This window comes from Ursus arctos, unplaced genomic scaffold, assembly GCF_023065955.2.
Source record: "Ursus arctos isolate Adak ecotype North America unplaced genomic scaffold, UrsArc2.0 scaffold_18, whole genome shotgun sequence".
NCBI lineage: Eukaryota > Metazoa > Chordata > Mammalia > Carnivora > Ursidae > Ursus > Ursus arctos.
In genome coordinates, this window is record NW_026622852.1 from 24114163 (window position 1) to 24136188 (window position 22026).

A 22026-nucleotide genomic window follows, 5' to 3' on the forward strand; every position below is an offset into this window, starting at 1 on the left:
TGGATAAAGATAAAGCATTTTTGGATCATAGCTGCTTGCAAAAGCTTTTAGAAAAAATATCAGAATAAAAGAATAACTGACTGACCAAAGACTTAAAAATGGTCATGATTAAAGATCTGATGATAGTTCACTTAAACACAATTGACAAGGTAATTTGATGATCTCTGCAGCATACAACATTTTAAGATGATAACTGGAGTTGTGACTGATGACATTATACCGGGATGTATCAGATTCTGGGAATTTCATACAATTTCTACAACGCTTATATTAATAATATATGGCCATACAAATATAACCTAAGAAGGTGACACATAGCTTATTTGACAGTCCTTCCCATGTAATTTAACATGTCAGATAAACCTAGTCTCTTTTTTTATAAGAAGAGACAACAAATCTTTTGAGATGTTCCAGAAATCCTGTAGAATAATTAAGTGATAATTAAAGATTTAGACAATATGACTATTTCAAAGACAAATACAGAAAATTACATAGTTTTAAAAAACCTTAGCTCTTTAATAAAGAACTATTAGAAACTTTAAAATAGAGTTTTCTTAAGTAATCAAAGACCTAATAAAGATAACATGAAGCATGGGAAATTATTTTTTTTATTTATTTTTTAATTTTTTTTAGAGAGCAAGAGAGCACGATCTGGGGGCAGAGAGAGGGGGAGAGAGAGAATCTTTTTTTTTTTTAAGATTATTTATTTATTTATTTGTCAGAGAGAGAGAGAGAGCACAAGCAGGGGAGCGGCAGGCAGAGGGAGAAGCAGGCTTCCCGCCAAGCAGGGAGCATGAAGCAGGGCTCGATCCCAGGACCCTGAGATCATGCCTGAGCCAAAGGCAGACACTTATCTGATTGAGCCACCCAGGCGTCCCAGCAATAATTTTTGTGCTTGGAATTTTGAAGAGCTAGAGATGAGAGAGGAAGAGCTATCTTAACTTCTCTCCCGCTGATTGGTCCAATGACATATAGCTCTGAGGTTTTCTTGACAGCTGTATTTTCCTCACTGTGGAGAACTAACAAGCAGGAGAAACTGGTCTGATGATCGAGAACAAAAGATGAGGAGCCTCCTGGGACATCTGAGTTTCTGGCTCTGCTCCATTCCTGAGGCCAGGCTGTAATCTAGTCCCTGTCTCTGTGACAGTCCCCGTATCATTATAATTAACTTTCTCCTTGATAGTGCAGGTGGATGTTGTTATTTACAATCCAAAAAAGCTAAGGAATAATATGAACTTTCTTCTCAGTTACATTTATTCATTCAAGTGCATTCTTCTGGTGCAACTACTATGTTCGGGTACCATGCAAGGTGCTGGAGATCCAATGATGAATAGGAGAGACATAATATCTACCCTCAGGGACCTTGTATTTGGAGGGGGGATAAAAGGCTGGGGCAGGGTAGACCTGGAACAAGTACTATACGATACTAAACCTGATAAAATCCAGGTTTATGAGAACTTATAACAAGATTATGAGAACATACAAGCTGAGAACTGAAGGAATGAACAGGAGTTGAGTGGAAGGAGTTGGGAATTAAGATGTAAAGAACGGAGAACATCCCAGTCCAGAAGAAGGGCATGCATGATAACTCTATCATGAAGTCAGCATCCTCTGGAGAGAAAGCAGCACTTCAATTAAGGGTCCTGGTTTCTCACCTACCCCTACTTTGGGCCCCCAGCTAATACACTGGTAAGAAGACTCTTTCCTTTTGCCTGAAAGCAGCCCAGCAGGCACCACCCCCTCTTGTCCAGACTCTTCTATTCCTTGTCGAGATATTGCAAGCGGAGAAACACAGAATGCTGCCTTTCATTCATTCCCCTTTTGGTGGAGAATTGCTAGATTTCATCCTAATAGCCATTATCCTCACCTTTCTTACTCCTATGTTGGGAGCAGCAATGTGGCTGGCTAATAAAACCACATTTCCCAACCTTCCTTGCAGATGGGGATGGCTAATGAGAAGTCAGTGGAAGTGATTGGGTAGGGTTTTTAGAAGGCTGCTTAAAGGGGTTCACTTAGCTAGCAAGTACCCATTTGTCCTTTCCCCTGTTCTTGCTTATTTATCTCTGGGACATGAACTTGATGGGTAGAGCTCCAGCAGTCATTTTCATCTGTTAGTTGAAGTCCAGTGCTAAGGATGGCAGAGCAGAAGACAGGATTCCAGCTTCTGAGACTGTAGAGTCCCCATCCAAGCCTGGCCTGCCTGAAGACGGTTTATCCTGTGAGAGGAAAATAAGCCTCTGTCTTATTTAGGCCACTGTTGTTTTGGATCTCTCTTACTAATGGCTGGACAAAAGTCCTCATTGGTGTAACCCTAAAAGCCCTCTCATAACTCAGTTTCTCTTCACTAAATAGTCCTCAAGTCATTCATCCAATCATTTATTCATTCACTCACTCAAACACTCTGATTGAAGATAACTGTCCCATATTCTGATATCAGATGAGATTATGTGGGTATAAAAGGGTGTTGTAAATACCAAAGCATTAAGCACATATTAAATTGTGTCTGCATTGGACTTTACTGGAGCAAGGAATAAATATTTACTGTGTGAAGCCACTGAGATTATGAAGTTATATATTATTATATATAGCATAGCATTCCCAGACTGGCACATCTTTGATGGAGCCCCTCTTCTCTATGATGAGTTAGACTTTTTTTTTTTAGATTTATTTATTTATTTGAGAGAGAGTGTGTGCGCACGCGTGCACACCACAGTGGGGGAGGGACAGAGGAAGACGGAGAGGGTCTTAAGCAGACCCTGCTCAGGACTCAGTCTCAAGATCCTGAGATCAGGGCCTGAGCTGAAACCAAGAGCCAGATGCTTAAGTGACTCCGCCACCAGGTGCCCCTCTGATGAGTTAGACCTGATCTCCTCTAGCACTGTCTCTGCCCTTTGACCCTGACAAAGACCCAAACTACAAAGGGGTAGTACAGCTTTGTGATTAGGAACACAGGCCTTAAATCCAGTCATAGCTGAGTCTGAACCCCAGATCCCACCCCCCAGACAGACCCAAGCAGGTTTGTCTGTTTGAGCCTATTTCCACATGTGTAAAATAGAGATGGTATCCAGTCAAAATGCCATTGTAGGGGGGGCGCCGGGGTGGCACAGTTGTTGAGCGTCTGCCTTCAGCTCAGGGCGTGATCCCAGAGTCCTGGGATCAAGCCCCACATCAGGCTCCTCCGCTGCAAGCCTGCTTCTTCCTCTCCCACTCCCCCTGCTTGTGTTCCCTCTCTTGCTGGCTGTCTCTATCTCTGTTAAATAAATAAATAAATAATCTTTTTAAAAAATATACCATTGTAGGGTTTAAATAAGATATTACATAATCAGTGGGTCTCAACAGAATGATGTCACAGACTGTGGAGCCCTTCTAACTAGAGCTGCTAGGTGTCCTGTGATGCTTAGGACACTCTTATACCATGACAGGCTGTCGCTCCTCCCTCACAGCTTTCATGTGGTCCACGGAACTTTCATCTGTCTGACAGTGTTACATCTATCATTACAATTTGTGAGCCTAGACACTGAACTCTGTTTTACAAAGAGCCACAAAGTATTTTTGCATGGTTTTAGCATCAATTGATTGTTCCCGGAGTGTATTTGCCCTATGTAACTGTCAGGGCCCTGACAGGAAGTCAGAGCGCTCAAGTTAGGATAATTCAGCGAGGGGTTGATTTGCAAAATAACTAATTACAAAGGTGTGGACAGGTGAGGGGAAGCGACAGGATAGGGCAGACACCCAGGTCCGGCAGTGGCACAGCTGTCACCACCACTATATCCAAGATGTGAGCAGAGGCAAGATTACCAGAACCTGAGAGGGGAGAAGTGTTGCTGGGAGTATGAGATCCCCCAGGCTGCCACAACAAATTACCACAACCTTGGTGGCTTCAAACAACAGAAATCTAGGGGCTCCTGGGTGGCTCAGTCATTAAGCATCTGCCTTTGGCTCAGGTCATGATCCCAGGGTCCTGGCATCGAGCCCCCCATGGGGCTCCTTGCTCAGTGGGAAGCCTGCTTCTCCCTCTCCCACTCCCCCTGCTGGTGTTCTCTCTCTCGCTGAGTCTCTCTCTGTCCAATAAATAAATAAAATCTTTAAGAAAAAAAAACAACAACACAACAACAACAACGGAAATCTATTCTCACAATTCTCAAGGCCGAAAGTCTAAAATCAAGGCAGCAGTAGGGTCACAGTGACTCCAAAGGCCCTAAGGGAGAATCCTTCCTGGCCTCTTCCAGCTTCAGGAGGCTCCCAGCCTTCCTCAGTTGGCTGCATCACTCCGTCTCTGCTTCTGTCTTTTTTTTTTTTTTTTAAAGATTGTTATTTATTTATCTGACAGACAGAAAGAGAGCGGACCAGCAGGGAGAGTGGCAGAGGGAGAGGATGAAGTAGGCTCCCTGCTGAGCAGGGAGCAGGGAGCAGGGACACACCCACACCCCCCCCACACCCCCCCACACCCCCGCTCCAGGCAGGCTCCGATCCCAGCACCCTGGGATCATGATCAGAGCCGAAGGCAGACGCTTCAGCGACTGAGCTGCCCAGGCACCCCTATACTTCTCACTTTACATGGCTATCTCCTCTTCTCTGTGTCTTCCATTCTGTCTCTTATAAAGGCACTGTAATTGAATTTAGGGTCCGCCCAGATCATCTAGGGGCAATCACATCTCTAGAGCCTTAATTACATCTGCAAAATCCTCTCTCCAAATAAGGCTACATCCACAGGTTCCAGAAGTTAGAATGTGGACATTGTAGAGGCTGCTTTTAGGCAACACCCTTGAGCAATGGAAACCTGAGAAAGGTAAAAGGGCCCACAGTGACCCCTGGGCTGAATGCAAACAGGCCCATCAGGTGACCCACCTCAAAATATCCACAAGCCCTAGCTGACCAATGGCCTGCTTACAACTGGGCACAGGTACCAAAAATGGAAAATTCCATATATTCCCATACCTCCTCACCTTCCCCGCTTAATGACAGGCCCCCACCACTGCCTCCTGGCAGACAGTCTCTCCTCTGCTGTCCTGCCTGCTGTCCCTTGCAGTGTATTCAGTAACCTTCTATCTCCTTTGTTCGGCCTGGGGTGAATTCTTTCACTGCCTGTGCTGGCCCCCACCGTATCAGGTCGCCCCACAGACATAGCTTTGGGGGGCTTTCATTCAACCCACCGTAGCTACCTTGAGAAGAGCAGTGATCTTAGGATGAGGGATATAGACAAGAAGGTAGGCAGAAAGATAAAAACCCCAATCTCTCTTCCCTCCCTCACCCCATCTCCTGTCAGGGCTTTCATTGGCCAAACCCAACAGGAAATCAGAGGGGCCAAGAGCAGGGAAGGGAAGTGGGGGAGAATGAATCTGAAGGGACGAACCGAAGACAGCAGGGTACCATGTCAATCAAGGGAAGTTCGGACTGTGTTTTATTTGGAACTTCAGCAGGAGAGTTCACCACTGCAGAAATCATAACTGAATGGCAACAGTGCTGGTTACTGGAGCCAATAATGTAACATATCTGTATCAGTATGTGTTCGTAGTTGTCCATTCAGCGGGAATGACTGCTTCATTATACCTGCCGGTTGTGGTCTGTCCAAACGTTTCTATATTGAACACCTCACAGATTTGCATGTTGTCCTTGCACAGGGGCCCTGCTAATCTTCTCTGTATTGTTCCATTTTAGTACATGTGCTGCCCAAGCAAGCACAGAATGTATATCCTTGTATTTTAAATACTTTTTATTTCCTCCTTTAAGTTAATTGTAGCATTTTTTTTTGGTTTAATTTTATGAAACTGTGATGCAGGTTGGTGATATTATCTATGAATGCTAAAAGTGGCATTGAAGGGGGGCACCTGGGTGGCTCAGTCAGTGAAGCGTCTGTCTTTAGTTCAGGTCATGGTCCTGGGGTCCTGGGATCGAGTGTCATCATTGGGCTCCCTGCTCAGCAGGGAGCCTGCTTCTCCCTCTCCCTCTGCCCCTCCCCCTGCTTGTGCTCTCTCACTGGCTCTCTTGGTCTCTCTCTCAAATAAATAAAATACTAAATAAAATAAAAATGGCATTGAAAAATATTATGGAGTTGCATAAAGTTGAGAGCTACAAGGTGTTGGTGACTCATGGCGCTAACACACTAAGTGCTGGGTACATAGTACCTATTGGCATTAAGGCTATTACCAGCTTCATCACCTCCACGCATAATTGGATTGAGGACCCTGGAGACCAGGCCTGCTGTGAGTCACTAGGCAAGGAGAGGGCCTGGAGCCAGTCCCCTGGAGGTGCTATGACGTAAGCCTGGGTCCTGAGAAACCCTGGCTCTGACACCACTGTTCCCTCCTCCAGAGCAAGATGTCTCCAGAGGAAGAGATTTTTTTCCCTTGAGCCCTCAGTGAGCTACGTGAGCGGATCAGCGTCCTGGGCTTTCCCACAAAGCTGGGAGGGAGGTGGCCAGGCTTGGCTCCAAAGCTCAAACCAGACAGCCCCACCAAGCTGACATCAGTGGGCTGGCCTGGGGAGGGCGGGGTGAGGCTGGCCAGGGAGCCAAGCTGTCTCACCCTCAAGGGAAGGGAGATGAGAGAAGAGAGAGGAGGGGAAGGAGGGAGGAGAAAGGCCGGAAGGGGTGGGAAGTGAGTTCAGGGAAATCTGACTCAGGCCTGTCTGGACAGCCGAAGGGAGGGAAGTGGAGTACACGTTACCTCCTCGCTTGAAAGCTGGCATTCAAGACCCCTGCTTACATCTCCATCCTCATCTCATAACATTCCCTGCCATGCACACTACTTACAGAGCCCTTCAAAGGCCAGGCTAATCCATGCCTTTGGTTATACAGTTCTCAGCCTGAATTGCCTTTCTCTGGCTCATCTAGCTCAAGGCTTCCTTGAAAATATCACTTTCTCCATGAAGTATTCCCCAGTCCAGACACAATTACTCTTGTCTCTGCGCTGAAATCTATAGATGTAGAAAGTAGACTGGAATTGCCAGTTATTCATTAATTCAGTACAGTGTTCCCAAACCTCAGCATGCATCAGAATCACCCAGGAGGCTTAAATGTGGATTGCTACTTTCTAAGTTTCCAATTCTAATTCTGGTGTGGGGTGGGGTGGGGTGGGGGGAGGTACTTGAGAGGACGTGACTTCTGGTTGATCCTCAAGCAGGACCCCAGCAATGGGAGGCTCCTCACCCCCTCCCCTGTCCTGGGAATGTACATTCTGCCCACCGTTTTCACTGTGGGATCCATTCCAAGGATGCAGCTTTGAGAGAGTAAGGTGTTGCTGAGACCACCTGGACTGAAGACAGGGCTGAACCCAGTTAAGGCTTCTGTATAAACATTTTAAGATTAGGTGGGTGGGTACAGAGATGTACTTCTCTTGTGGCCTCAAAAGCCAAGTCTTGTAAGTAAGTTCCCTTGCTTATGAAACCTGCCACCTACCCATCTGTAGAAGTCTGCCTCATTCTTTGGTCTCTTTCTCTCTGCCTTCTGTGTACAGGGCCAGTTTGTGAACCAACAGGTGGGGTCAAGAATGTTCATTTCTAGTAAGCGATGCTGCTGGTCCCAGGATCACACTTTGAGAACCACCGGTTTAGTGCAAGAAAGGATCATTCCTGGGTATGATCAGTGCATATTTATTAATTCATTTGGTGAATGTCTCCCACAGGCCTGCAGTACGCCACACGTAGACCACATGTTGAGTATTCAGGAATAGGCAAAGCAGGCATAGAACTTATACCCGTGGAGCTTCCAGTCAATGGGGGAAGACAGATATTAAGCAAGTAAACGTACTATTAACTATATAATAACAAATCATGATAAATGCTCTAACAGAAAATAAAAAGACTATTATGAAAAAGAGTAATAACTAGAACCTGTTTCAGACTAGGTGATCAGGTAAGGCCTTTTGGGTAAAAGAGACATTTATACAGGCATACTTTAAACACTTATTGCACTGTATCGTTATCTATTTTTAAGTTGTTCAGCTAGCCACTAGACTATGTGCACCCTGAAAGCTAGAATCTTGTGTTATTAATATTTGTGCCTTCAGAATGCTGCAGAGAGTAGGGCCTTCATAGATAGTGTGCAATAGATGGGAAGATGGAAGGATCATTAGAAGGATGAATAAATGATTGAATAAACTGTCAAATGGATGTACATGTGTATGCATGCATGGGTGGATGGATGGGTGGATGGATGGATGGGTGGGTGGATGGATGACTGTCTCTGGCAGGAACGTGGAGAACCAGGATTAATGTTAGATATTCACGGTGGTACCAGTGAGACAGGAGTGGAAACTAATAGAAACTAATAGAAACTTAGCTGACTCCTTTGACTCCTTTCATTTAAGGTGACTACCAATGACCCCTCTTCCCCAAAGCTCCCTTGATTACCATTGCTGAGCCCCACTCCCCACATGAATGAGCTACTGTCACCTCTTGCATTCCCACACATCCCACACTTACTTCAACACACACGACTGCCTCATACTTGCCATCTGCTCACCACCTGCAAGTTTCTCAGGGCAAGCCGTGTTCTCTGTGTCAGTTTTAGAAGGCGAAAGGAATGGGAGAGGGAAGAAAAGAAAGTTTTTCTCTAACCCCCGGAGCCAAAGAAGGCACAGAGCTCAGAGGGGGTGAGGCGATTTCTGCTCTGATAATTTGCCACATGACTTCAAAATAGCACTTTCAATGACACATCTCCTCTAAATATGTGTCTTCGGCTCCTACAAGGAGTATGGTTTATTTAAAGACTCAATTTGAGTCAAATAAGGAGAAGAAAAACACCCAGGGTCCCTCTGGGGTGTTTAAAAATGGCGAGTGAAGAGAAAACTATATACAGACCAATTCCTTCCCTCTGAAGACTCTCCACCCAGGGATGGAACTCGCCCTGCTTTGCAGGCTTCAGACCTCCATATACTCTCTTCAGAGCTCGAGGCCACCCAAGCCCAGCTCTCCTACACCAAAGACACTTGAATTCAGAAAGAAATTTCCAAAGGAGTTAGAGGTGGGAGAAGAGCTCGCCTCCATCTAAAAGAGGACAGAATTAAGAATTTGGAACATGAAACTCCCCAGAGATAGAAATAAAACTCATCTGGATTGTGAAGGATCTAACACATAACTCTCAGAAGAGAGTGAGATGATTGAATATCTCTTGTGAGCATGAATATCTAACATTAATATGAACTAAGGAAACGTAAAGAAAGCAAGATTTCATATGTGTACGGGCATGTGTGCACGTGCGCACACACACACATTAAACCATAATACTCTGTGTGAGTCAGGATGTCCTGAAATGGTCTCAAGTGGAACTGTAATTGGTACATTTCTGAAATCCTTGGGCAGGAGGTCTTAAGAGCTAATAAAACGTTCATGCTTCCCCTCCACACACACACACACATCCCCCACAGGAAGATGTCATTTGACATCAATTTATTTCCAATTCTGATCATCGATCCTAAAGGAACCATTTGAAATGCAAAAACAAGCAAAACAACAGCAAAAAGAACACTGATCACAAATAGTAATCACAAAGATAGTCATCCTTATAAGTAATAGTGAAAGACTGAAAAATGCCTATAAGTCCAGCAACTACAGAATGGTTGTTTGTTAGAGATTTATAGAATATTATTTATCTGTGCCCAATTATGTGTTCTGCAGAGTTCTTCCTTGGGGGATGCGCTGGCAGCAATAATTGTCTGGGGTGCAGGCCGCAGGTCCTTTAGGAGAGCACTCTGATTGGGTCCCCCAATTCTCAGCTTGGTTCTCAGCTTCTCAGGATCAGAACCTGGCTTTTCGTGTGCACCAGCTAAGAGCAGAGTCTTGGTGACAGACTTTCAGTAATACCACCCAAGGCGTATCTAGCCATCGAAGGCCAATCTACAGATCGCAGTGAATGATCCCTTTCCAAACAGCAGAATATGTGTATCTACTGCCCAAGATCTGTCCCTGAGCTGACATTGGGGTAGATGGTAAGAAAAATCAGAAGATTTCTTGGTGAGCTGCATGTCTGAATAAAAGGAAATGGGTGGTCTTGAGGAGTATTTTTCAAGCCATGGTGAGGCTTGGTGAAGTGTCCCTGATCTATAGGACAGACAATTTCTCTAGTGACTGAAACGCTAGTTTCTCTTCCTGGGAGAGCGGAGGCTGCTCCGTGACCGGTTTGCTTTCTTGCACCTGCCTTTCCATGCTCACGGCTTCTCTTTTTGTGACTGTGGTTCCCTTCTCGGCACAAGTGACTGACTGATCCAGGGTGGCACCAGCTCGACAATCATCATCCCTTCTCTGGGCATACAGACTTGGGATTGTGCTAGTTATTAATCTATTGCCCCTCGGCCTGATATTTAGCCCTCATTGTCTACTCCACAAAAATATAGTAGAGCATCTCAACATTTTTTCTTTGCTAGCTGACAAATCTAAAGCTTTGTCAGTAGAGGGCACTGGAGGGATATTGTAAGAGGAATTTTCTTTCCCGATTCATGTGTGCTCTGTTCAGCAAGCCCCGTGGCACCCGACTCCAACAGCATGGAGCTTCTCCAGTATCCAGCTCCTGCAATTCAAGTGACTTCCCCAGCATCAAGTTCCTGCAGACAGGTGGTTTCTTTAGCATCGGCTCCTGCAGTGCATGGTGGCCAGCATCTTCTAAAGGCCAGCAGATTTCCCTGGCACTCTCCTCTGCTCCGTTTTGTAGAGCAGTGACTCCAGTGAACACATCCCAACCACATTCTGCCAGTGCAGCACCATAGTGACGTCTCTACTGTCCACTGAACCACACCCCCTCTGACAAGGTCTAGGTCACAGCCCTGGGAGTGGGGGTGGGAAGCCCTGCCCTGGATACTCTGTCTCAGCTCCAAAGAGACTTAACTAAGACAATCTGACTCTGAGAGACATTACACCTCCTCTCGTGATGTATTCATTTCATTAGCATATTTCGAGTTTGAGAGATGTCCCCTTTTGAAATAACATTATTTATAAAAGCAAAAATGAGAACTTAAAAGTCCAATAATAGATACTTTTTGAAAATTATTAATGTGCTTGTTTCTTTTCGTCTTTTCCCTCTTCTGCACAAATCCAATAGGGTGGTTATTTCCATCTGCCCGTTCAAATCTTCTGTCCACCGTTTTCTGCTCTGTGTGCTGGGAGGCTGACCTCTGTGGAATATTTATTCCTCGGCCTTCCAATTCAGGTCAGCTAATGGGAGGCACTGGGGAGAGATCTGAGGGCAGGTGGAGAGATGTCAGAGTGATCATTCCCCTGGCTCCCTTTCAGCCAGACCGTGGGGAGCCAAAAGCCTGGGTGGCTCAGTGGGTTAAGCATCTAACTCTTGATTTTGGCTCAGGTCATGATCTCAGGGTCGTGAGACTGCTGAAGATTCTCTCTCTCCCTCTGCACCTCCCCCACCTTTATTTCTCTCTCAAAAAAAAAGTTATTTCTTAGAATATTCTTTGGTAGACCCATGGTTAATTTTCCCTATTAAGTGGGTGGGAAGTTGTACCGGAGCTCGGTCAGCTAAAGAATATAGAAATCACAGTTTTTCTGCACATTCCCAGTTGAAGCATGATATAAATCTGTCACCACTACAGGGACATGGTTAACTAAATGATAGATTGATAGGATGGAATATTAATGATAATCACAGCACATTTTGATGAGTAAGAACTTACAATGAACTGCCAAGTGAAAAAGTAAGGCATGACACTTATAGTCATTTTGTTCTCAATTATGTTAAATATGTACACATATATGCATAGGGAAAAAAAACTTGTAAGGAATTCACCAATATGTAAAGAGGTTGCCTTTAGGAAGTGGGATTAGGGTTGGTATTTCTTTTTTTCCTTTATATTTCTCTTTATTTTCTAATTTTTCTGCAGTGAGCATGAATTACTTTTGTAGCCAGAATTTTATTTGGTTTTTTAAGAGAACACATACATCATGTTCTACTCCCACTATTAGAAATAAATCAGACTGACCCTGGCAAGTCCCAGCCAAAGAATTTGCCTCGAGATATGCCTTGGCCTGATTAGTCTCAGGAACCTCAGCAAACAACTCTCTGAGTTAACTCTTTCTCCAGGGAAGAGTAGGAGGTGGTGAGACAGGGACTGTCCTGATGAGGTCTACGTGTAGGAATGGGGTTGCTACAGTGGATCCAATTGTCCTGAGCACTTGCTGTGGAGATCCGGGGAGCTCTTAGTCTTCCAGTCAGGGCTAGGTCGGGCCCCCTCTAGAGGGCTGCTGAGAAGTAAGTGAACTAGCCCCGCCCTTGAGGAACAAACATGCGACTCTACCCCCAGTGACTCGTACAGGCTACGAATGACGTCCTTGGAACGTGGAAAACATAGTAGGCCAGCTTACTCAGGACTGGATAGAGACATGTAAGTTGATGTCCCTTTTCCCACCCAGGTGAATGTGGTCCTGCCTTTGGGCCTTCATGTGGCCTTTCCTTCTTCTAGAAATCCCATTTCTGTCTATCAGATTCCCGTGGACTTACCTTTGAGTATCTGGGTAGAATAGCAAGAAGACTCTCTGAAGGGTCCAGACAGGCACCCCCTGCTGGAGGATGCATCACACATGCGACCTGGAGTAGGGCAGGGAAGTAGGCTGAAAGGCTGTGCTCGTATCCCGATATTTTGTTTTGTTTTGCAGCTGTAGAGGAGGAAAAATAATGTTCTCTCTACCCTTCTGAGTTCTTAGCTGAGACCCCTGTAATAAAAGACAGATTAACAAGGAAAAAACCCATACATTAACATGTATGCCTCATGTGTACATGGGCGATACCCAGGCAGGGAGATACCAAGTAGGTCCCTGAGGTGGTTTAGAATTCAGGATTAAATACAGTCTTAATAGGGGGAATGTAGGCCTCTGAGAGGAGAGAAAATGATTTTTAGGAAAGATGAATGAGCCGTCAGAATAGATGGGAGGTATAAGAGTTTGAGACAAAGTTGTCTTCTGGGTGTGGTATTGACTTCTACTCCCTTCTCCTGTAATAAGACAATTTTCCCTGGTGAATGATACCTCTGGGGAGGGGATCTATGATAAATGAGTTCCTTTTGGAGGATCCATGTTTAGGCAGATAAGAAATTGGAGAAAGACACTCTCTGCATTTGCTGCTTTTCGAATGCCTACAAGTCAGCGTAATCAAATACCAAAGTGGCGTGTTTCTGGATGGCCTGTTCTGCCACCCTTTGTTGTGGTTATTGAAGCTCTGGTTTTCAGTTTCCCTTCCCTTAGTTACCCTCCCACCTAGACTAGTCACCCTCCACCCATAGAAAGCCAAGTCTGTGGGAAGAATGTTCCCCCAGGTCCTCACCAAGGCCTCTAGCCAAGGCCCAGCCTGCCTGCATTCTCCCTGTGGCCTGCAGAGCCCAGGGCCAGGCCCAGGCAAGGGTATAACCTATTAAGAGGGGAAGAGAATCTAAAACTGGACTGGCTCAGCCTCTGGGTGCACTTGCCCTGAACACCTTTGCTTCCTGATGGGTCAGGCTGCCATCAGTCCTCACTGTACCTCCTCTCTCTACCAGTGTTGGGGATCAAGAGGAAGAATCTAAAAGTTCTCCACACAGGGCCCTGAACACTGGGCTGCGTGGCTGGCCATTTGCCTGGTCCAGAGCAGAGCTGGTCTCTCTAGGAAGAGAACAGGAAATATCCCTTCCCCGTCTGAACCCTGCTCATTCCCTTCCTCCCAGTCCTGGCCATTACATCTACCCAGTTGTGCAGACATCTAGGCAGGAAGGACCACAGGTATGGCCTCATTATCTGTTCTTGCTCCCTGGCGACATCCTGCAGCTTCTCCTGGTGAATCAGTCACTGCTAGCTGATGGCAAGGAGAGAAGAGAAGACACTCGTTGCCCATACCAGTCTTCCTTTCCTAGTCTGTCTGGCCGGGCCTGGACACCACTAGTTCAGCCTTTGGCCAGGGTACCACTCAGAAATACAGTTTGGTTCTGTTGACATTCTTATGCGAAAATGGGCTCATTTTAAGGCAGCACTTCTCAAACAGTAAAGTGTAAAAGTCAAGTATCTGGGGATCTTATTAAAGCACAAGGCCTGGCTCGGTAGCTCTGAGGTGGAGCCTAAGATTCTGTCTTTCTAAAAAGCTCCTGATACTGCTAGGATGTAAGGGACCCAGTCTCGTGTTCTGGGCTTAGTGAGGTATTGCTTGATCTGTGAAGATTATCAGAACTCCAGTGTCAGAATTAATCACTAAGATCCATTGTTTTCCCCAACATCTGGCTCAGACCTTGACTTTATCTATCTATCTATCTATCTATCTATTTATTTATTTAGAGCACATGAGCGGGGGGAGGGGAAGAGAGAGAGGGAGAGAGAATTTCCAGCAGACTCCATGCTGAGCACAGAGTCGCATGAAGGGTCCATCGAAAGATCTTGAGGTCATGACCTGAGCCTTGTCAAGAGTTGGATGCTCAACTGACTGAGCCACCCAGGTGCCCCTAAAAACAAAATCTTAAAAAAAAAAAAAAGACATCTGAAGAGCTTCTCAAAGCCTTTAATAAACTGATAGTCATTGCCAGTGTCCAAGAGAGGGATCCAGTAGGCAGCATTACCATTACTTGACCACGGAAAACTTTCCTCAGATGCATCTTATAGGGCTAGTGTGCTGAGGAATATAGGGGACAGTCGTCACTCTGGGTGTTCATCTAAGGATTGTAGATAAAAATTAAGTTACATGGGAGAGCTAGAGAGAGAACGGCTCCTCGTGAGAAGAGAGGATTTGAGAACTGAAAAGAGAGACTCCCGTATCTGTTCCCCTTGCCAACTGAGTCATCGAACTTTTAAGGTCTTATCAGCCACAGACCGTCCTTCCTCTTCTGGATTCCCAGGGAGGGGAACTCCCTCTTCCTCTCTGATGCACCAGAGTGGCTGAGAGGGAGGCCAGGAAATCTAGAGAAAAGAGAACCTGGAGGACTGCTTGGAGCTCAGTCCCCTAAAAGGCTAAGGACTCCAGTAAGTATCTCGGGGAAGAGCTTTACTGCAGCCAGGAAGCAAAGGGCATGTTTTAAAAGGGATCACATACAGCAAGTCTGTAGTTGAGATTAGGGTTGAAATAAACTGGAAAAAAAGAAAGGAAGATTCTAGAAAAAGGCCCCAAGTGAATCCCAGAGTTTATTTACCTTAAAATAGTGGTTCTCAACTAGATGCAACTTTGTCCCCATCATTGGACATTTGACAATGTCTGGAGATGTTTTTGGTCATCACAACTGGGGAGAAGTGCTATTGGCATCTAGTGAGTAGTGACCAGGGATGGTGCTAAACATCGTCTAATGCACAGGACAGCTCCTTATAACAAAGAAACAGAAGGCCAAAATGTCATCGTGCCACCATTGAGAAACCTTGCTTTAAATGTTGTTCTGAAATGTCACCTTTAATTTAAAATTTAGGATGTTGCTTAAATTCAGCTGTTTTACAGCAAATTGGGGAAAGTTTATTTGGTAGAGGAAAATCCATGATCATCAATATGGTGGTCCAAATCTTAGTCAACGATACTATTTTGTAAGCTTAAATCACATCACAAACAAGAGGATGTTTTGCAAGGAGCTATAGAAATCAAATGACTCATAGCAAATATTTCCCTTAATTTAAAAGTTTAGGCTGTTGCTCAGATTAACCTCTTTTAACACAAAGAATTTGGGGGAATTTACTAAGTAGGAGGAGATAAAGAGATACAAATAAATAAATATCATGAGTAGAGATGGGAAGGATCCCACTCCTGGCTATGCAATTAGAGAAATTCTTGCACAGGTGCATGAAGAGACATGTAAGAAGATATTTTATCACAAAGGTATCTGTGATGGTTGGAGTGCTGGATGCAATGAGGCACCCATCACTGGAATATTCTATCACAGTAAGGAGCAATGAACCAGATATACACACAACGTAGATAGATTAAGACACAGTGCTGAATGAAGGGATGGGAAGGGAGAGTAAGGAACAGAAAGAGATCTCCAGCAGGATACTATTGATTGAAATTAAAAATACATGCCCACAAAACAATGCCTCATGCTTTCAAGAACACTCACAAATAGAATGATTCGCAAATCTTAGTCATTACACAAACTTTACCAGTGGAACTCTTAGGAATTAGGCACCACTGCCACCTGGTGGTAGCAATTCAGAGTTGAGGCATAATTTAGGTTGGTTTTTCCGTTTTTTGTTTTTTTGTTTTTTGGGGTTTTTTTAAGGATTACACTTGCTCCAAATCTTTGCCAATACTTGATATTGCCTGTCTTTTTTGTTTTAGCCATCTTGGTGAGTGTGTAGTGATATCACAACATAGCTTTATTTTTTTAATTTTTATTGAAGTATAGCCTATGTGGCTCAGTCAGTTAAGCCTGTCTTTGGCTCAGGTCGTGATCCCAGGGTCCTAGGATAGAGCAACGCATCGAGCCCCTCATTGGGCTCCCTGCTCAGCGGAGAGTCTGCTTCTCCCGCTCCCCCTGCTTGTGCTCTCTTGCTCTCTCTGTCAAATAAATAAATAAAATATTTTTTAAAAATTTTATTGAAGTGTAGTTGACACACAGTGTTACGTTATTTTCAGGTGTGCAACACAGTGATTCAACAATGCTATACATCATACTATGTTCACGAGTGTAGCTACCATCTGTCACGTACAACCCTATTACATTATTGACTATATTTCCTATGCTATACCTTTTTTAAAAGTTTTTTTTTTTAAGTAAACTCTACGCCCAAAGTGAGGCTCAAACTCATAACCCCAAGATCAAGAATCACATGCTCTACTGACTGAGCCAGCCAGGTGTCCCTGTATGTACACCTTTTGTCCATATGACTTATTCATTCCATAACTGAAAGTCTGTATCTCCCACTTGACTTCATTCGTGTTGCCCATTCCCTCACCCCTCTTCCCTCTGGTAACCATCAGTTTGTTCTCTGTACTTATGGGTCTGTTTCAATTAAAGTTTTTTAAAGATATAATTTATTTACTATGAAATGTACAGATATTAAATGTTTAACTCCTTAATTTTGGCAATTGTGTACATCAGTGTCATGATCACTCTAAACAATATAGAGAACATTTCCATCCCTCCAGAAAGTTCCCTCTGCCCTTTCCTACATCTTACCCGAAAAGCAACCACTGATCTGTTTCTGTCACTATAAATACGCTTTGCCTGTTGTAGAACTTCGTGTACATGGAATTATACAGTGCTCCCCCGACATCTGGGCGCTAACCATTCCTGCGCATGCCTGCATTTCCATCCACAACCCCTGCAGTCCGTTGGCTGTGGCTTTCTCTGGAAGCTCGGAGACATGAGAGAGGCAGCCCTTTAGTGTCAGGGACTTAAGGACCTCGCTCTAACATTCTCAGTCAGTGACCAGTGGGATTTGGGGGCTATATACCCCAGCTCCCTCACCCCTCAGTGGGGATAACTGAAAGGGGTTCCACACAGTGTCCCATCCATCTCTGATAGGACTGAGGCCTGGTTTCCCACAGTGATAAACCTCAGTGATGCACACTATTGGTTCTCTTCTCTCCCCACCTCACTGACTCGGCCGGCGTTTCCCAGCATCACCTCCTGGAAAACTACTTGGAATTTAGTATCTCAGGATCTGCTCCTGAGGGAGTTCAACATAAGTTAACTACTTTCCCTTATGGAAAATTCCTATTTTCTGCGTAAGGTGGCAAGAATCTGTTTCTGTTGCTTGCAAGTCATGGATCCTATCAGAATTAACAGTGGTCTGGGGAGATGTGATATTAAGAACCTATAGTCTTTTATTATTATTATTATTATTTTATTTAAATTCTATTTAGTGGGGCGCCTGGTGACTCAGTCGGTTAAGCAGCTGCCTTAGGCCAGGTCATGATCCCAGGGTCTTGGGATCAGCCCTGCATCAGGCTCCCTGGGAGCCTGCTTCTCCTTCTCCCTCTGCCTGCCACCCCCTGTGCTTGTGCTCCCTCTCACGCTCTTGGTCAAATAAATAAGGATAATCTTTTATTTTTTTTTATTTTATTTATTATTATTTTTTTTAATGGTTTTTTATTATATTATGTTAGTCACCATACAGTACATCCCCGGCTTCCGATGTAAGGCTCGATGATTCATTAGTTGTGTATAACACCCAGTGCACCATGCAATACGTGCCCTCCTTACTACCCATCACCGGTCTATCCCATTCCCCCACCCCCCTCCCCTCTGAAGTCCTCAGTTTGTTTCTCATAGTCCATAGTCTCTCATGTTTCATTCCCCCTTCTGATTACCCCCCCTTTCTTTATCCCTTTCTTCCCCTACCAATCATCCTAGTTCTTATGTTCCATAGATGAGAGAAATCATACGATAGTTGTCTTTCTCTGCTTGACTTATTTCACTAAGCATTATCTCCTCCAGTGCCGTCCATGTTGTAGCAAATGTTGAGAACTCGTTCTTTCTGATAGCTGAGTAATATTCCATCGTATATATGGACCACAACTTCTTAATCCAGTCATCTGTTGAAGGGCATCTCGGCTCCTTCCACAATTTAGCTATTGTGGACATTGCTGCTATGAACATTGGGGTGCATATGGCCCTTCTCTTCACTACGTCTGTATCTTTGGGGTAAATACCCAGTAGTGCAATGGCTGGGTCATAGGGTAACTCAATTTTTAACTTTTTAAGGGACCTCCACACTGTTTTCCAGAGTGGCTGTACCAACTTGCACTCCCACCAACAATGTAGGAGGGATCCCCTTTCTCCACATCCTCTCCAACAATTGTTGTTTCTTGCCTTGTCTATTTTTGCCATTCTAACTGGCGTAAGGTGGTATCTCAGTGTGGTTTTGATTTGAATTTCCTTGATGGCTAATGATTTTGAACATTTTTTCATGTGTCTGTTAGCCATTTGTATGTCTTCATTGGAAAAGTGTCTGTTCATATCTTCTGCCCATTTTTTGATTTGTTTATTTGTTTCTCGTGTATTGAGTTTGAGAAGTTCTTTGTAGATCTTGGATACCAGTCCTTTATCTGTAGTGTCATTTGCAAATATATTCTCCCATTCTGTGGGCTGCCTCTTAGTTTTTCTGACTGTTTCCTTGGATGTGCAGAAACTTTTAATCTTGATGAAGTCCCATAAGTTCATTTTATCTTTTGTTTCTCTTGCCTTTGGGGATGTGTCATGAAAAAGGTTGCTTTGGCCGATGTCGTAGAGGTTGTTGCCTATGTTCTCCTCTAGAATTTTGATGGATTCCTGTCTCACATCGAGGTCTTTCATCCATTTGGAGTTTATTTTTGTGTATGGTGTGAGATAGTGGTCAAGTTTCATTCTCTTGCAAGGATAATCTTTTAAAAATTTTAAATTCAATTTAATTAACATATAGTGTATTATTAGTTTCAGGGGTAGAATTTAGTGATTCATCAATTGCATATAACACCCAGTGCTCATTACATCAAGTGCCCTCCTTAATGCCCATCACCCAGTTACCCCATCCCCTCACCTCCCCTCCAGCAACCTTCAGTTTGTTTCCTATAGTTGAGTCTCTTATGATTTGCCTCTCTCTTTGTTTTCATCTTATTTTATTTTTTCCTTCCCTTCCCCCATGTTTGTCTGTTTTGTTTCTTAAATTCCACATACAAGTGAAATCATATGGTATTTGTCTTTCTCTAACTGACTTATTTTGCTGAGCATAATAGTCTTTTTTCCTAAGACCATCAGAGCTCTGAAATGGGAAGAAGAGGGTCTCATGAGCCTTTGTCTTTCATATGGAAGCTCAGAAGACTTGAGTTCTGAGCTATGCCTGTGAATGGAACTCCTTGAATGGCACATGACCAGGGAACACCAGGTCTCTTGTGACCCCAGGCCTCTTCTAGAGTGAGGACTGACCTAAAAATTCTTCCTGGTCGATGATAATCAAGCCAGGATTCCATACACTGAGAAAGAGGGCAGGTACTAAGTCACTATCTGTGAGTTCTGCAGATGGGTTTGGGACAGCTTTTGGACTAAAGCACCACATCTAGGTCTTGGAGGAGATGCTGAATTCTTGGGGACCCTGACAGGTGGGCCAAGAACTAGAAAAATGTGGTCCTTGGGATAGAGTGCCATCTCTGTTCCCATATGGACACAGCATACAGTAGTCAGTAGCTGGACCCACTGGGTCAACATAGCCCAGCCTAGTCCTCAGAGCTCTCTGAAGCCCTCAAGCCTAGCTGACAGAATCTGGAACTGGGCTCCTTGCTGTCCTGAAGTTGCATCCAGGCCTGGATGTATTCATATAATCAACACACAGGTGCTAGGCCCTGCAGAGAGCACTGGGGATATGGGGTAAACTGGACATCCTCCCACTGCTCTCTGTAAGGAAATACAGGACATAGTCACATAAGAAAGTACCATGGGACCTTATACGTGCTGCTGGGATAGACGTCTGTACAGATGAGGGGCCCAAACTGGGGAGGGCTGAGCACCCAGGAAGAGAGCCCGAGGGAGGTGGAGAGGTGCATGCCAAGCAGAGGTGCCGCATGAGCCAAGGCTTGGAGGAATAAGAGCCTACTGGGTAGTTCTGTCTGATGGAGTTCAGGGTTAAGTGGCCAGACATGAAGTTAGAGAGGCCAGCAAAGGCCCAGTCATGGGAGAACGTGTATGCTATGCCAATGAATTTGGTTTTCATCTTTGAGTCAATAGAGATTGAATAATATTAATTGAATGGACTAATAATAATTGAATAATAGTAAGCAGTCGATCATGTGGTCATTTTTGCATCTCAGAAAGATGGCCCTGGAAGAAGTTTGGAGGATGAGTTAGAGGAAATGTAGAGGAGGTGATAGATCTGAGAGGGGGGAAGAGGTGAAATCGGTAAGAATGAAGAAGTAAGGGCAAGTTCAGGGGAATGCCCAGGTCTACCTAGGGTACCCGGATGATAGTGGCGCTGTCCACCCAGGTGGAGGCACGGGGACATAGGTCATCTTTGGGTGGAGAGGAGAGGGCAAATTGACTTTTGGACATATTGAGTGAGGGATCCATGGGATATCTCTATCACCATTTCTATCACTGCCCTGACCACAGCATTTGATAAATACCTTTATAAACTTATAAATGCTTAGTGTCCGTGTGTCCGTTCCACCTCCCCACTACTTGTGAACTGCAAACTTCTTGAGCATAGGGATCCATTTATCCCTCATCTCTGTGGTCCCAGGACCTGGCACAATGACTCGTTCCCAACTATAGGTGCTTAATAAGGATCCATTGAATGGTAGGGCAGGTGCCCCCAGAAAGGAATGACTTCAGTCTGTTGCCATCACTGAGTCCTCCTTGGAGTCAGATCCCAAACAAGTAGATGAAATCTTCCTTTAAAGGAGTAGAGGGGTGCCCTTTCCTTTCACCACCATTTTGTGGGGGCCCTGCCGTTTGGTCCAGGCAGAATGGGAAGTGGCCAGACCTGGGACATGGAGTCGGGTGGCTGCAGAGCCCAGGACAGGACAGGCTGTGGAGCTGGCTTTGTCCAGACCAGGCCTTACGGGAGTGGGTGTCCATACCTGGGCTGCTCATCGCAGGTAGATGGGTGGGTGAGGGCACTTGAGGTTGGAGGAAGGTGGAGCAGGATGTGGGCTGAGGGGCCAGGAAAGGTGGTCCACGGGCAAGCTGGCCATGTTGTCCATGCCATCTGGCAGGCCCAAGACCTGCTCGAGGTCAGTTCGTCCACCTTAAACCAAACAAGGCCATTGTTTCCTCCACCCATCAGCAGGCCTGCTGACTCAGATCTAATGGGTCCTGCATTGTCGTCATCAAGGAGGGGCTGTATTCCTTGGGCATCGTTCCAAGACTTAGCAGGAAGCCTGAAGGCTGCTGGGTGAGGCTGGGAAGTGTTGGCTCAGCCAGTGCACATGTCCCAGCCCTCACTCGGACCTGGCGCAAGACAGGGAGGAAGTATCAGCTCCCCTGCCAGAGCCCAGTTTTAGGGTATCTCTGTCTTTATCGTATTGATCCCACCACTTGTGTGGGTGCTTAGGGCTTTTAGCGCTTGGCCTCTGCTCTGTTTGCAGGAATCCACACTCAAGCTGCTTCCTTGGCATCGCAGTGTCTGCACACATCTCACCCCACACTCTCCTCTTCGGGATCCTTGCAGCTTCCCTGG

At 45.1% G+C, this 22026-nt stretch overlaps 2 protein-coding genes and 1 non-coding gene across 14 annotated transcripts in view; 1 reads left to right on the top strand and 2 right to left on the bottom strand.

Moving 5' to 3' along the window:
* Positions 1-22026, top strand: part of SPINK4 (serine peptidase inhibitor Kazal type 4) — a 67016-nt gene that overhangs the window by 34564 nt on the left and 10426 nt on the right. The window lies entirely within an intron of this gene.
* The window catches only part of BAG1 (BAG cochaperone 1), a 48130-nt gene that overhangs the window by 1216 nt on the left and 24888 nt on the right, over positions 1-22026 (bottom strand). The window contains exon 8 of one of the 3 annotated variants that reach the window (XR_008959897.1): positions 12443-12597. The gene's annotated coding sequence lies outside the window, so the exon portion shown is untranslated. Of the gene's footprint in view, positions 1-12442; positions 12598-19472; positions 21798-22026 lie in introns of those variants that run through there. The other 2 variants (XM_048222964.1, XM_057313512.1) reach the window with 2 other exon arrangements.
* On the bottom strand, positions 5577-5682 carry LOC113260677 (U6 spliceosomal RNA). The gene has a single exon (XR_003318057.1). It is a non-coding gene; the product is annotated as a U6 spliceosomal RNA (small nuclear RNA).